General features: G+C 34.8%; 2 long non-coding RNA genes across 4 annotated transcripts; both read right to left on the bottom strand.

The window, feature by feature from the left end:
* Positions 1 to 800: 800 nt before the first annotated feature.
* Positions 801 to 2,692, bottom strand: LOC113334721. Of its 2 annotated transcripts, none has more exons than XR_003352910.1 (3): positions 2,410 to 2,692; positions 1,915 to 2,309; positions 801 to 1,500 (listed from the first exon to the last, which is right to left on the bottom strand). It is a non-coding gene; the product is annotated as an uncharacterized LOC113334721 (long non-coding RNA). The 2 variants fall into 2 exon arrangements; XR_003352917.1 differs by having other exon boundaries at positions 801 to 2,133; positions 2,236 to 2,309.
* Positions 2,693 to 5,143: 2,451 nt separating this feature from the next.
* Positions 5,144 to 6,656, bottom strand: LOC113334714. Of its 2 annotated transcripts, none has more exons than XR_003352900.1 (3): positions 6,530 to 6,656; positions 5,963 to 6,032; positions 5,144 to 5,480 (listed from the first exon to the last, which is right to left on the bottom strand). It is a non-coding gene; the product is annotated as an uncharacterized LOC113334714 (long non-coding RNA). The 2 variants fall into 2 exon arrangements; XR_003352894.1 differs by lacking the exon at positions 6,530 to 6,656 and adding an exon at positions 6,204 to 6,386.
* Between the last annotated feature and the right edge of the window lie 7,300 nt (positions 6,657 to 13,956).

Raw genomic sequence — 13,956 nt, 5'->3', positions numbered from 1 at the left:
ACAGTATGATGTTAATGCTATTATTGACAGAATTTTTCAGTTTATTGATATGGAAAGGACTATGTGTCTGCTGAAATTCTGGTATATTTCTGTCTTTAGATACCAACTGTAAATACCGACCAGACAATACAACTTAACTGATATGTCTGGAAAAATGAAGGGCCTCATTTGTTAGCAGATTTGATGCTTTTTGCAATTGCAGATGTTTGTGAAAGATCTCCCACGAAAATATCCTCAATGGAGTTAGGATTGCATAAGAACCCAAGTCCAAAGCTTCTCTATATGGATGTTCGGCGAGTACTCCCACAACATGCTAGATGCCTCATACGTTATGGAACTCTCTAGTTAAGACTGGGATGAAGAACATTCTGCAGAGGTAAAATCATTTTGTCTTAAAGTTATCCGTGTAGTGTGTCCCTTACAATCTCTTTTTCTGCATGTCATTCAGATGCTAGAGTTTAGTAGTTGAGGGGCCTATCTTAACTAAGACACCTACTGATATCAGAGAACGTCCTCACATAATTTAGTTCCACTTTTTCCCATTCAACTTTCTAATAATATTAAAACCTGAATAAAAAGTCATACAAAGTAACTCAGAACCATCATAATTAACCTGTCATATTTTGATATGTCCAACTGCACCTTGCTGCAGTTCCTAAGTGTTCCTTCAGAAGGCTAATTGAGACACAGAAACCTCTAGGAGTTGCATTGGGTGCAAGACTTGATGATTCACACCTGGTAATGTTGGTATGCATAATGTTTTCAAAACAGAAAAACATGCTAAGAGTTTGAGTGCAAAAGTTGGCCTGAAAGCCCTGAACAAAACAGTTAAAAGTTGATGCTCATGATAGAACTTTAGTAAGCTCACCAGTCTGCATAAAAATTCAATAATTTAATACGTTCTCTTAACATGCAGTAGCATTCAAAAGATTAAGATGCAGCTACTGATGTTTACGTGTTGCAGCTATCGTACAGTAAATCATTAGGGGAATCCAACATCACAGTGAACTTAATTTTTTTTTCTATAATGAAAGATGGTAAATTATATAATAACCTGCCTTGTCTTCTCCTTTTTCCACCTTTCATGTCTATGCGCTTGCAACTAATGTACGGTGAATCATTCTAGACAAGAGCATCTGTACTGCGAGAACCATTTATCCAAAAGAAACTAATGTCTTGTGTTTCAAATATAACTCACTGAGTTGCAGCATGTGCAGTATTACATCCACCTAGGATAACTGCACCATTCTATCCACTTTTTCATTGTCAAATTTCTCATGAGTGAATTTGGGATATTCAGCTATCTAGTAATACAATCTTTGCCGTTTGTCACAATCACCTGAGGCTTTACCTATCAAAAGAGAATGAGGGAGATGCCTTCTGCAAACTATGATAGACTCTGGCACCCAATACGATTAAAGTAATCTCGTAAGCAAGAAGATTTCTTAAAAGCTTCTCGAGATCCTGGTCCTACTCCATCTGTTCCACTGGAGTCCCATTCTGTGAGCATCAAACAATGGAATCACTATTTTTTCCACGTGTTCTTCCATTTGAGCTAAGACAGCAGATACTATTTCCAATTTAAGTGGGATTAATATGAAGTAATATAAAGTGGATTGAGCTTATAGTTGTGAACATTATTCATCTTTAGACCCTACTTCAGACTTGTTTTGGCCATTTGTACACCTAGGAACGATAGGAATGGATGGTCATTTTAAGGGACAATTCTACAAAGTGTGTTATCCGGAATTGGTAAATAACTTCTACAGTTTTGCATCCTAAAAGTAAGATGTATATGCCAGCTAAGCTAAGGATTCCGGCTCTTCGACCTGATTACATCCAATTAAGGAAAATATTTCATTCACAAATCTAGTTGCTTTTCAAAGAGTGGGATCATCTTATCAAACTCATTACCTTTATGCAACAAAAATTTACAGTCTGTCCATAAAGGATACTACGCCGACACAGTGGGAGAGAGCAAGAGATAATTGACCTTTAAAGTACATCCCAGATCAGGATTAGGATTCGTAGAGCGTGTAGCAAGGCATCATGGTGGTGTTAATATGGATGCAGAATAGCCCAGTTCATAAAATAGACAGGGTTTTAAACTATTTCCAGAATTCATCTTAACTCCTACAAAATCCAAATAATGAAGAAAGAAAATCATAAATAATTCAATCCAGACGAAACAAAGATAATTGAAATTTAGAGATGTATAATTAAATATTGAACAACCCAATGCAGATCCAATGCATGTAAGTTATATAAGCAAATTGAGTTTTGCTGCTCTTCCTTCTTAAATTTGAACCCTGTAATTTAATTTCAAACGTAGAAAAGAAATAAACACAAATTCCCAATTTAAGACCGTAAAATAAAATCTTAAGAATACTCCAAACTAAGATACCATACCATTTTTTTACTCCTTGTTAAAGCCCCCTGAAACTGAACTTGGTCCTCCCTTTTTACTCTGCAGATCTTCTTAATGATTCTCACCCTTTTCTAGAAATTAATTAGAATGACAACTCGGACACCCATCTCTCAAAACCCACGACTAAAATAATTGAACTTACAAAATCCACAGTAAACAAACTACATAGGGAAGTTCTGACACTTGCAACTCGTTTTACCACAATCAAAATCGTTGAATAACAAAATCCACGATCAAAATTATTAAACTTACAAAACCCACAATTCAGATTTTGGTCCAACTGGATCAATGTATCAAAATATTTTACCTAATTAAAAATGGGGGAAAAATATTTCTCGCCCAATTTTGTACTTTTTTATATCATCAACCCATCAATTAGATACTAAATATGTATAACCCGTAATTAATTATTTTAACATTGCTTTACGTAACTACCCTTTTATCCAAATATGGAGAGGATTTTAATTTATTCAAAACATTATCATTTAAAAAAGTCAAACATCACGGTATACAGGGAAAGCCCCAAAATTACGCCAATATCGTTTATCGCGCGGCATGTGTCATCATCTTCGGTTTTATCTTCTTAGAATATAGAGCAAAAAACGGAAGCCATGCAGATACAGAGCATTACAATTTTTTCCACGAGATTTTAGAGCTTCAATATGTTTTAATTTTAGAGCGGTGAAAATTCAAATATCACCTACCTACTCTTTTTTTTTTTTGCTCGCTTAACCTTGCTATTCTCTCTAGTCTCTATTCTCTTCGAGAGAAACCCAGTTTTCACCACGGTTAGGCCAACATGATTAGTTTCTTATAGCATACACTTAACAGATGAATATGCAATCATCCCCATTAGTAGATAATTTTTCTTTGTTTAGAAGATATTTTTACCCCATTGTTGTTGATTTTTTTCCGCATAATTGATAACCTAATTTATCACGTAATGTATCTCTTTTCATTTGATTTGGTTCAATTTCCATTTATCTTCAATAAGTTGCGATTGTATATGCTTTTCTCAATAACTTATATTGTTGTGTCAAAAAGAAATTAAGGTTTGGTTTTTAATTTGAAAATCCTAATTGTTTAGTATATAGATTGTTTAGGAAGCTCAAGTTGCAGGTTGTGAATTGAGTTACTTATTTTTTTTTGAACAGCTAATTATCACCTACCTTTTGCAGGGACTGTTTTGTTTCAGATTCTTAATTCTCTAAATTCTAAAATTGGTCGTTCAGATCATTCCTTGTTGCTACTTTGGTTGTTAGTAAGCAGTAGCTTAAACTAAGTACCAGTGTATTTGTTGAAGGTAAGTTGACAAATGGTTCTATCTAAAAGTTCTTTAATTCTGCACATGAGTTAATTACTGTTTTCACATCAAAATGATGTGCAAATTACTGTTTTCACAAATTATTGGTGTGAAAGATATAGTTTTCACTTGTTACAATCATGAAAATAACATTTATCACTTGAATTAAAGGTTCATTTTGGCTGCATTAATTATACTGTTCGGCTTATAATATGTTTCGTTACTTGTCTCTTTTCTAGCTAGATACTATGAAGCTGTTTAGAGCAAATTTTGGGAGTGTGCATGACCTAAAGATGGAAAATCTGGACTTGAACTATATCTAGGCGGTGAAAGATGTAGTTTTCATATTTAATTATGATAAAAGATGTAATTTTCACTCTTAAAGGATGCTAAAAATGATACTTCACAAATTATTGTTGTGAAAATTGTAATTATGCAATTATGTTTGGAGCAAATTTTGGGAGTTTGCATGACCTAAAGATGGAAAATCTGGACTCGAACTATGTTTTAGGCGGTGAAAGATGTACTTTTCATACTTAATTATGATGAAAGGTGTAATTTTCACTCTTAAAGGATGCTAAAAATGATATTTTTGCAGACTATTGTTGTGAAAATTGTAATTATTATTGTTGACGATGGTGAGAATCATATTTATCACCTTGATTATACTCACTCCATCTGACTATTAGTTGACCTAGTTTATAACTAAAGAGACAATTTCTCCGTCCGACTATTAGTTGACCTAGTTTATAACTAAAGAGCTAATATGTTGTTTCCTAAAATTAATCAAGTTTAAGACTTTAGCTCTGCAAGCCAACAAAAGCCTTTTCGATACATTGAGGCATCTCTATAGCAGCCAGGCTCATTCCATCGCCAAGAGACAAGTCCATGCCTAAACCAGATGCAACCCCATAGTATAAATTGAGGGGATAAGCTGCCCGAGAAGAAATCCTTATATTATTTTTTTTGACTTGGATAACTCACCTTTCTGGAATTCAAAATGGAAAATTGGATTCTAAAAGGAAAAACAAAATTAATCAAGTGGAATTGAGATCCCTAGATTAATTTTCGGATCTAGAAAGTTTGACTAGAGAAGAAACTTCAAGAAAGTAAACAACTTATTACCGAAAATAAAGGTTGCAACTAATCGCTTGATTCCCGTCTGTGTGCCGCCCATAATTTGCCGTAAAAAGTGTTAATTTTTTTAATTAATTTCTTAATAAAAGTAAGGTCAGTTTTGTCATGCAAGAAGTTTGAAAATATAAATTTAATAGCTATTAATCTTAATCGTAGATCTCATATTTTGGGCTACACATATATACTATCTTATTGATGGGTTTTTAGAAGAGAGTGGATTCAAACTTGGGTTCCTTAGAATTTCCACGATTAAAAATTCAACTAAATTTGCTACAAAATTAAATAATGAGATAGAGGTTATGCAACAACGATTGATTGAATCAACAAACACAATATGTAGGACGCTAATAAATCGAACGCCAAGATTAGTAAATAAAAGAGGGATTTTATTCTATGAATCGAACGCTACTGAACTGTTAATGAATCAGAGACCAAGTTGATGTAGATGAGAACTGAAAATCTTTTAGTTTTTCTAGAGAATCGTTGAATATCATCCAAGTTATACCGAGAAGTGCGTTAATTTAAACTTCATTGCATAGGGAGCAATGAACAGAGTAAACGTAAACGTAGGGATGTAGGCTGTTGCACCTTGTCCAGTATACGGATGCATACCTATTGGGCACGAAAAATGTTGTATGAACTATCAATATAATTGCATCAACAAATCTGATTAGACATGTAACTGCTTGATAAAATTAAAAATCGGTTCTAAATATAAACTACCCAAATATCAGACATTCAAACAAATAAATCAGGTGCATTTTAAATACTTATAAGATCCACTGGAGATTAATTGTAAACTTGGAGACATGTGCAATATTAATGTACTATATCTTTCAAGTTTGAGATACTTCTAAGCGGAGAAAAGCTTAAAACAACATCCCCAAATAAAGTAAGTGACCAATGACCAAAGCGTAAAAAGGTAGCATCATAAATTTTGATAATGTCATAAACGAATTCATAAATAGTAAATTCTTCATGGCAATCATCGGCCAAATGTAGCAATCATTTACTTGTACATGCTTCTAGCTTTGTTGTTGTACAATTGAAAGACAAAGAAGTATCCAAAGTTCATGATAATGATAATACGTTACCTAGAGAAGTGGTACACCAGTTTGAGTCGTGGCTTATTGCTTCCCTTTCTCATTTCAGTTGTAGCAACTCCTGCAGCAGAAAAGTAAAATATAGAAAGAAACTGGATCATTAATACATGACACACAATATTACCTATGTTATTGAGAGCAGTGTTTTAAGAAACGGACCGGACTAGTCGGTTGGACCAGTAACCGGTGACCGATATGAAAAAATGGTCTGATTCAACACTAATCCACTTACATGTTAAAAAACCAGTGAACCAGATGAACTGGGCGGTTGGACCAGTAACTCGTGCGACCCAATCCGGTCTAACACTGGTTTGACCCAGACATAGTATTAAACATCATTAATAAAAATAAATAAATAATAAAAAAACGAAGATTAATTTGTATCAAGAGAACATAGATTTAATCTAACCCCTTTTTTAGATCTCAAAAACAAGAAATTATAGATTTAATCTAACCCCTTTTCTTCAAAAATTAAAGAAACTAAAACAGAAGAAATACAAGAAACTGTCAACTATGGCCAGATCCCCCAAATAATTAATCATAGAATAAAGACATTACCAAAAAAAACAAACTCCATTGTTGAATAAGGTTTACAAGATAGAAAGAAAAGAGAACTTTAATACTCCAAACAGATCTTTTTAATAGAAATCTTCACTAAAATTGTGTTAATCTTTAAAGAGATGGAGGTCCTGGTCGGCGTGATTTTGATAGAAACACAAAGTAGTGGGAATAATAACGGAGAGATAAAGATGTAGTAAAGGTAACAGGAGAGATAAAGTGTTTTAGGGCATCTCCAACAGTGGGTGCTACAAATTCCGTGGAGTTTTTATTTTGATCCTTATTTGTGGGGTTATATATATGTAGCGAAAATAATAATGTATTTCTCATGAACCATCTCCAGTAGTGAGGCGTCTTGGTTTTAGGATTTGTTTTTTTGGATAAAGATAAAAGTGATTCCTTTTTTTATATTGGTTTAGAAAAATTTATTTAAACATAATAATTAAAAAAATAGCCAAAAAGATGACGTGGAGGTCATTCGCAAGGTCTCAATAAGACTTTCTCTAAGACCTTCATATTTATTTTCACACCCTTCCTACTTTATAGGACCTACTGTTGGAGATGGATTTAATCTAAATGAGGGTCTAAAATCTTATGTGTCAAAAAATTAAACTCTCACCCTCTGTTGGAGATGCTCTTACAATTTAGACGTATATATTGATCTTTCTTCGCATATAATGGGAGGTAGGGGTGTAATACCCGAAAATACTCAGCCTGCGTGTACCCGTCCGAGCCCGCATGTACCCGAAGTAGCCCAAAGCCTGTTATGGCCCGTGATGGGCCACCCGGCCTGGCCTGGATTAATTTATTGGGCGGTCCCGGACTTTGCAATTAATTATGATGCCCGGCCTGGTACCCGGCCTGAAAGCCTTTTATGTGCCATTAATCATTTAATATCCTCTTAAAAAGACTTAAACGTTACAATTTTATAATTGTCAATTTTGTGTCAAGAAAAATAAAGTATATAGTTGTTTTTACTTATAATTAACCTTTTCAAAACATTAATGGTAATATATTTTTTTATTAGAAAGTTTACTGTACTCTAATTAATTAACTATTATAGGCTAAAATTTAAAATTTGTCATTGTAATTTAAATATAAAATAATACTATCACTTACGGTATGCAATGTTAGAAAGGAAAGTATATTGTATTAAAAATAAATAAATTTAATATCGTTCATTTGAAAATTTAAACTGAAAAAAAAATAGTGGCATGTCCGGCCCGATCTGGCCTGCCCGTACAAAAAGCGGGCTTTGGGCGGTCTTTGGGTAGAAAATTATCTACTTTTGCCCGACCTGCCCGGCCTGAAATTGTTTACGGGCTCATAAATATTAAGCCTGGCCTGCCCGGCCTGTCATAGTTTTTGGGTCGGGCGGTCCGGCCTGCCCGAATTTACACCCCTAATGGGAGGAGTTAACATATTAAAAAATTAGATATCTTCTTCGCAAATAATGGGAGGAGTTAAACATATCGCAAGGTAAGAAAACATGACTCAATGAACCACTGGTCAAACCGGTTGACCCTGACCCAGTCACGTTTCCTGTTGGATGCCCGGTTCGGTTATAAAAACATTGAGAGACGAATGGGTACATATTTGTTATTGGACCTAACATTCAGTAAAATATAGTATAAAATTTACATTGACGCAATTAAAGCAATCAAATACATAGACTTCCTAAAAGGGTGCATCTCTCATGGGTATATCTTTAATATTTCACATTCGGCTCTGGTGGATGAAAATGATATTAAAAAAGCGGGTGTCTAACAACACCACCCAATATTTAACTCAGCGATCTGTATGGACTAACTCCGAAATACTTTGTTAGAGAATCAACTAGACGGTCAGACTCAATCTAGATTAAAGTATCTCAAGGAGTTAATATCTCTCTCTTGATTTGATTTTTACTCAAGCTAAAAACAACAGCGAGTCTTTATCAAATACAAGGAATAATTTGGACGGTACCAAAGATCAATATCCAAGGATCAACAATATCAATCAACAACCAAAGGTTGGATTTCCAATTGATGATCTTAACGCACAACCTGTATTATTTCAATTATATAAAAAATATAATGCGGAAAAGAAAAAACACAGACACCAGAAGTTTTGTTAACGAGGAAACCGCAAACGTAGAAAAACCTCGGGACCTAGTTCAGATTGAATACACACTGTATTAAGTCGCTACATACACTAGCTTACTCCAAGCTAACTTCGGACTGGACTATAGTTGAACCCCAATCAGTCTCCCGCTAGTTCAAGGTACAGTTGTACTCCTACGCCTCTGATCCCAGCAGGATACTGCGCACTTGATTCCCTTAGTTGATCTCACCCACAACTAAGAGTTGCTGCAACCCAAAATCGCAGACTTGATAATAAAAAAATCTGTCTCACACAGAAAAGTCTATCAAAGGATAAATCTGTCTCCTACAGAAAAACCCTAGGTTTTGTTCCGTCTTAAGATATAAAATCAAGGTGAACAGGAACCAATTGATAATCCGGTCTTATATTCGCGAAGAACAACCTAGATTAATCAGTCACCTCTCAACAATCCTTCTTGATTACACAAGCGGTTTGTCGAGGAATCACAAACAGTGAGACGAAGATGTTTATAACTTCTTTATCTTGCCTATCGGAGAACTCTCACGATCTCAAGCCAATCAATAGATTGTATTCGTACGATAGAAGGTCCAAGATCAGATCACACAACAACGATAAAAGTAGTATCGGCCTGGCTTCACAATCCCAATGAAGTCTTTAAGTCGTTAACCTTGTTTTAGAGAAGAAAACCAATGGGTTAAAGGAGAATCGACTCTAGCGAGCGCACTAGTATCACACAGACGTGTGGGAATTAGTTTTGCACAATGCTAGATGTCTCATTTATATAGCCTTCACATCAGGGTTTTGCCTTAGTTACAAAGCAATCCATATTCACCGTTAGATGAAAACCTGATTTAGATTCAAGATAATATTTCTCAACCGTTAGATCGAAAACTTAGCTTGTCACACACACTTGGGTAGACGTTTACTGGGTTTGTGAAAACCGTGCCCAAACGTGTACGTGTATGTTGGTTCAACATAGTAACCCAAAAGGATAACCATATGAGCAATTCATATTAACCTAGTTCTTCTTCACCATAACTAGTTCAATTGACTCAAATGAACTAGTTAGAGAGTTGTTCAATTGCTACGAGATCTTATGTAACTACACAAGACACAATTGAAACAAAGATGATTTGATTCGATGAATCGTCTCATGAAATTTATAGCCACGGTTTGCATAAAGCATTCCTTAGTAATTTAAGTTTCATGTTCAGAGCACATATTTAGATAATAACCACTTAATCTCACAAACAAGTTCGCGGACTTAAGGCAACCGGCAGAGTTTTTCCAAACTCAGCAAAAAATCTCGGCAAAGAGACTTCCGCCAGTTCGCGGACGAAACACGCAAACGAGTTTTTTGGAAAATCCCAGCAGAAATTCTCGGAAAGATAACTTCCGTTAGTTTGCGGACTGAGTTCGCAAACTGAGTTCGCGGACTTTGCAAAGCCAATTCCTCCGGTTTCTCTCAATCAACAAAGTTCGAAAACTTCGGATTAAGGAATACATGGTTATGTAATCTAAACTCTCATTCCAATCATTGAGACATTCTCAGATGACGTTATATAGCCGTTATTCACAAACCGTTTCACGTCAGAGCAATTCCCAAAGTAATTGAAACTTTTCATGACTTTCATCACTAGGTGAAGATAAACTTGTTCAAAGCGAAACGCTTTACCAACACACGATTTCGAGAAAAAGATAAGTAGTGAATACTCAGCTCGAAATGTCAAATGTGTATGATCCAGTCTATATAACATACGACTTTTTGTCTCATAAGAAGTAGGAGATGGAATAGATAGACTTTTGAGTGATAGATAAGTTCAAGTCTCCACATACCTTTTTGTTGATGAAGTTCCACAGTTCCTTGAGTAGATCTTCGTCGTTGTATGATGAATCGACATGAAGTCCATGAGCTCAACTACATTTTTCTATCCTAGTCCGAGACTTAGCTATAATAGACTAGAAATCAAGACTCATAGTTTTGATCACTAACATTGACAAACATGCTTGATATAGCAACGCATGCGAGGTCGACCAAGCTATGCTCTAACAATCTCTCCCCTTGTCAATTTTAGTGACAAAACTATTAATACATATGGAATACAAAAAAGATAAACTTTAGTGGCTTGTATTCCATAGTCTAATATTCAACATTCCTTGAAATCTTCGTCCTTACAAGTACTCCAATGATCCCAAAGGTTGTAAGTTTAGCACCACCGTTGTTGAAGATCCGTAGCTATAATAATGAGAGAAATCGAGATTCTCGATCATTATTATACAGTGTCATAGTATCATTATGTGACATAAAAGTCCAATTGCATCACGACTTTAACAACATTACTATGGTGATATGTATCACTCCCCCTTAGTCAATACTCCATCTCGATCATGGAAACCACTCCCCCTTACACAATGATCCGAAAACCATATGTATTTGTAGTGTGAACTACATTATTTCTCCCCATTTTTGTCAATAAAATTGGCAAAGGTAAAAGAACGGGATCATAATGAAATTTCCACAAGAGACATTTCATAGACTAAAAGAAAAAAATACATACCAACTTAATTTAGATGCAATCATAAAGCCGAAGATAAATGCATTCATCAAGGAGTTTTAAGATACAAGATAACCCATATAAAATTTCACAGCCGCACACCCCGCAAGATATTACCATTAAGCACAAGTTCAAAAGAACTCTCCCCCATTTGATGTCATTCACGAAAAAACAACAAGAGCGACCTTAATTTCGAAAGAAAAGAAGGATTTTTTAATTGGACACCAAAAACCATGGAAATGATTTTCTATATCCAAAACTCAATCAAATTAATCACAAGTAAACCCATGATTAATTTAATTGGAATACGCAACTAAATCAAACCACAAAAGTGATCAATTTAATTGATTGTGCTCAACATAAGAAAACTCACGGAGCTACGACTAAGATAACCACATGGAGATGACTACCTTAATCGTTCAAATACTCAACATAAGGAAAACCTTAAGGAATATACGACTACATCAACCAATAGAACATGATTTGTATATCCGTTCATATACTCAACACAAGAACTTGTGGAATATATGAAAAACTCAACTAAATTAAGTACAAGAGAACCTATAAGTAATCTAATTGGAGTACACAACCAAACTAATCACCAAAGCAATCAATTTAATTGTCAAAAGATTTTTCTCGACAAAAGAAGACTTTCGGAGCAAATAACTAAATAATCAATCAAGATGATTAATTTAGTTCAAGAATGCTCAACATATAGCATCTCATGGAACAACCAACAAGGCCAATATTAATCGACATAGTTGTAAGGTGCTCAACATAAGATACACAATGGAGCCTTCACGGTAAAACATAACAAAATGGATCAATGAAGATCAATACCGTGGATAACATAAAAGGATCCATTCTATTTTCCATCACTATTTTCATAACGACATAATAGACTTTATCCTTGTCAAACAAAAGATTTCATCATATTTTCCATCAAATAAATGATTGCATAGGCATAACTTTTGTAATTGTCAAAAGTCCATTCGTCTTTTCATCAATACGAATATCAATTTATGAACGGCTTTACATTTGACACAATATTGGACCTTCAAGTTCACGGACGCAAACAATACATATCCCATAAAAATATTGCAATACTTCAAAACAGATTAATACTGCAATAATATCATCCTCCAAATATTTTTAGAATTTACACAAATCTAAAAACATGAAGATGAAAACGTTGGACATAGCTATGTGTAATCACAATATTTGCTATTCCAAACTCTAGCAATCCTTCTCAAAAACATGAATAAATTCTCATAAGAAGTTTCCTAGGCATCAAGACAAACTCGTAATGCACATATAAGATGATTTGTCCTTAGAGAGTAGAATCAATCTTTTTCGCCCGGATTTATACCAAGAATAGCTACCAAAGGCTTATAAAAAGATTTTCTTAACAAAGAAGAATATACAAAGTCAATAACGACCACGCACCATAGTTCACATAAAATGATTGTGAACATTCAAGAATTCCATAGTAATGCGTACTACTGCCCATTCTTGAACTACCTTCTTTGTGATTCACCAACAACATTCTTGTAAAAGCTACAAATTAACTTAGAAGATTAGTACTCCAAGAATACAAGTGCCCAAGTCCAAGAGAAGTGGAACAAGTGCAACGAAACGGAACAAAACACTCAAAAACAAGAGACAGGACAAATACCAATCTTAACTCATCCAAATTCAGAAATGATCATCTCCATTTTGAAGAGAAATCATAGAGGAAGAGAATACAAAAATAATGAGGTCATTCCGAGTTCGGACGAAGAAATTACGGCCAAAACAAGTTTACCGAATATCGATGTCTACAGGCAAGTATGCATACGGGTTTGCAAACGAATTTTCATGACTTGGAGCAGTTTGCAAACTGGGTATGTGAACTGAAACCCCTGGATTTTGATTTTAAATGATGGTATCATACTTGGTATGTGTACCATGAAGTCCAAACATCCCGAACTTTTATTTTCAAACCTGAACATTTAAGAACCTTAAACACAGATCAAGTTAGGTAGAAAAGAACGATAAGAAAGGTATGTGAATCATTATAAGTTCTCTAAGAAAATAAAAGCACAAATATTGCTCAAGTTTATAGACATACCTTTTTAGATGAATCCATTTGAATTCTACAGCCTTACCAAACATAATATGTGCGCCCCAGTTGTTGTGCTTCCCTCACCGTATACATAGCAGGGCATTCTTAGTGAGGATGCACTTTCAACACACTCAAGTTGTGTTGAGGTGAACAATGTCTTTCTCACCACAAGTGACTTTTGGATTATCATGAAAGAGATTGCTTTTAGAACCTTTCACATCCAAATCCATCTTCCCAAAGAACTCTTTAAGTTCCAGCATCATGGATACTGCTTTCTCCATAGTCATGGAACTTTATGGGAGATCATTGCTTTTCACACTCAAAACACCATTGACTTTCTTTGGTATCCACTTTTGACTGCGTTTAGGAACGACCGAAACCTTCTTCCCATTACTCTCTTCAAGATTTTCCGGAAGAGAATTGGATTGACTATTCTTTTGCAAGTTAGTCTTTCTCCAATTGGGAGCATCAGATCTTGTCTTCGTATTTACGAAGTTATCCTTTTGATAACCATTACGATTGTGAAAAGGATTCGTATGACGTTTATAGGAAAATCTAGGCTTATCACAGCACTGATTCCTTTGCCTAAGGGTTGGACAGTTACAACCTGTAACGTTAAGAGGATTAGTCTTAACGTATGATCTTGGTTTCACAACTTCTTGTGA

This window comes from Papaver somniferum, chromosome 1 (genome assembly GCF_003573695.1).
Source record: "Papaver somniferum cultivar HN1 chromosome 1, ASM357369v1, whole genome shotgun sequence".
NCBI lineage: Eukaryota > Viridiplantae > Streptophyta > Magnoliopsida > Ranunculales > Papaveraceae > Papaver > Papaver somniferum.
This window is presented reverse-complemented; position numbering and strand designations above follow the sequence as displayed.